Source organism: Symphalangus syndactylus, chromosome 18 (genome assembly GCF_028878055.3).
Source record: "Symphalangus syndactylus isolate Jambi chromosome 18, NHGRI_mSymSyn1-v2.1_pri, whole genome shotgun sequence".
Lineage (NCBI taxonomy): Eukaryota > Metazoa > Chordata > Mammalia > Primates > Hylobatidae > Symphalangus > Symphalangus syndactylus.
Genome location: NC_072440.2, coordinates 60,740,577 through 60,743,442, shown reverse-complemented (window position 1 = coordinate 60,743,442; position 2,866 = coordinate 60,740,577). Strand labels below are relative to the sequence as shown.

The following is a 2,866-nucleotide window of genomic DNA, read 5'->3' as shown; positions in this document are numbered from 1 at the left end:
GGCAGCGGATGTCCTGCTGGCTGCCAGGGCAGCGTGGTACGCTACGGCTGATATGGCTGTAGAGCGGCTGGTTGGGGTCTTACATAGGAAGGGTGGATTTGCAAGGCCTAGAATAGCTGGGGAGTGGTTTCCCCGCGGAATCGGCCTCCCTGCCGCGCCCGCTTTGTACTGTGACGCTCAGCCTGTGATGACTGGTGTGGAATCCGCTGAGCCACCTTGGCCTAAGGAGACTTTGCCACTCTGAGATTGTAAATCCGTAAAATAGAGATGTAGGATTAGCCCATAGGGTAGTTGTGGTAAATACTGTGAGGCAATAGGGGGCCTAGGACACAGCATTCAAATGGGAATAATGAAGGTCAAGACTCTGATTCCTGTATCTTTGACGCTGTCGGTGTAAGCACCGTCGTGGGCACAGGGCAGTGGCCTGTATGCAGGAGTTTAAGAGGGAATGAAGGAATGAATGGGCAAACTCTAGAGTTCCCAAGTATTCTATCCAGGAGCTGTTTGCATTCTTTTCGTTTCCAGCAGGTTGGTAAATTCATTCATTTATTCATTGATCTAATTAAAATATACTGAGTGCCCCTCACCTGTGCTAGGCCAATGTGATACAATGAGCAGAACAGTCATGGGCCCTCCCTGGGAAGCCCTCACTAGCCCAAGGACTGCTTGTAGACGTTTAAGTGTCCACAGGCTCTGGAGTTCCAACCTTGACTCAGCAATTTAGCAGCTGTGGACCTTGGGCAAGTCATTACATCTAAGCCTGTTTTCTCTTCTGCAAAATGGTTAAGGATTCAATAAGATAAAACTGTAGGCAATGAAAACCGTACCTGGTAACAGTAGGTGCTGAAGAAGTGTTAGCTATTAATTTTTGCTTAATTTTTCTCTCTCTGCTCTATGTGATGAAAAGATTCAAGAGGCAATTGTTGGAATGTAAAAAGAGCACGGGACTTGGAGTCAAATACTTAAGTCTACCATCAAGTAGTTGTTAAGAATTAAACAATAATTTTTGTGTACCCAGTTAAATATGGGCTGCTTAGGAATGACGACTGTGTCTTAATGATCTCTGTATTCCTAGTGACATGTAGAATCATTGTGCCTGACACATAGTATGTACTCAGGAAAGAAATAGAAAATGTGGTTTTAGCATTGAAGGCCGGGAGAGAGGGTCTAACAGACTACAAGCCCCGCCAGGAGCAGAGTAAGGGAAACAAAGGAGAAAAAAGTGTTTTTAGTCTGTGCCTGAATGTATTTACATCTGTTTGTAGCCCAAAAGCCAAAAGCATACATAAGCTTGGCTTTTTTGTAGCTATGTTTATGGCTTTACAGCAGATTTTATGGAGCTGCAATTACTTTGATCATGAGGGCCTGATGCTAGTGGATTTACTTCACCAAATGGAACTCACTCTGTGGCTTCTGAAGAAGGGACCTTTGTGGACTGTCATGGGGTAGTTAAGAGTGCAGGCTCTGATTTAGTGATCAAAGTCTCCATTGTCAGGAATGGGACAAAGTGAAGTTATGTGGCACTTGATAGGATGCCCTGAGAAGATTGCAACATCATCCCTGTGATATTCCTGCTAAAGATCCATAACCTGGATGTAATCATGAGGATACATCAGACAAACTCACATAAAGAGACACGCTGTATACAAAACTGTAATCTTAGAAAGTGCCAAGGTCATGAAAATCAAAGACAGACCCTGGAACTGTTCCAAACTGAAGGGTACCAAAGAGGCATGACAACTAAACACATGATTCTGAACTGGATCTTTTTGCCTGAAGTTACAGAGACAGTTGGAAAAGTTTAAATGGGGCCTATGATGCCATGGTAATGATGGGTCCATGTTAATTTCCTGATTTTCGTGGTTGCCTGTTAAGTTACATCAAAGGATATCCTTGTTTGTTGGAAAGTAAATCAGCGTGTTTGGCAGGGGATAAGGTGTCAAATGGTCACCTTAATCTCAAATTATTACGGGGAAAATGTTTCTGTCTGTACTTATAACTTTTTTGTAATTTCTTAAAATGAAAGCTCTGGAGTAAAAACTTCAAAGATCCAAATCTCCACTTTGCTACTTCTTAGATGTGGGCCCAAGGGCAGGTTGTTTCACCTCTCTGCACCTCAGTTTTTCCATCTGTAGATTGGGGATAATCACAGTACTGCTCTAAGAGAGTTGTTTTCAGAAAAACACAGAAAGTGATAATTAGTGCATGTAAAGCTCCTGGCATGGTAAGAGCTTTCTAAATGTGGCTATATTCTTATTTATTTATTTATTGAGACAGAGTCTCACTCTGTCGCCCAGGCCACAGTGCAGTGGCACAATCTTGGCTCACTTGCAACCTCTACCTCCCAGATTCAAGTGATTCTCATGCCTCAGCCTCCCAAGTAGCTGTCATTACAGGTGCAGCTGTAGTGATTCTCATGCCTCAGCCTCTCAAGTAGCTGGCATTACGCCACCACGCCCAGCTAATTTTTGTTTTTTTATTTGTTTTAATTTTTTTTTTCCCCCAGATAGAGTCTCACTGTGTCACCCAGGCTGGAGTGCAGTGGCATGATCTCAGCTCACTGCAACATATGCTTCCTGGGTTCAAGCAATTCTCCTGCCTCAGCCTCCAGAGTAGCTGGGATTACAGGTGTGCGCCACCACGCCTGGCTACTTTTTGTATTTTTATTAGAGATGGGGTTTCAACATGTTGGCCAGGCTGGTTTTGAACTCCTGACCTCGTGATCCACCTGCCTTGGCCTCCCAAAATGCTGGGATTACAGGCGTGAGCCAGTGCTCCAGCCTTCATTTTTAAAAACCCAATGTCATACCCCTTTCAGTCTCAAAAATCCATGGTTTTTCAGGATTTCTGGGATCAAATGCCCAGC

At 44.0% G+C, this 2,866-nt stretch overlaps 1 long non-coding RNA gene across 1 annotated transcript; it reads left to right on the top strand.

The window, feature by feature from the left end:
• The first annotated feature begins 13 nt into the window (after positions 1 to 13).
• LOC129468478 (uncharacterized) lies at positions 14 to 2,055 on the top strand. The gene is made up of 2 exons (XR_008652678.2): positions 14 to 528; positions 908 to 2,055. It is a non-coding gene; the product is annotated as an uncharacterized lncRNA (long non-coding RNA).
• Positions 2,056 to 2,866: the final 811 nt, after the last annotated feature.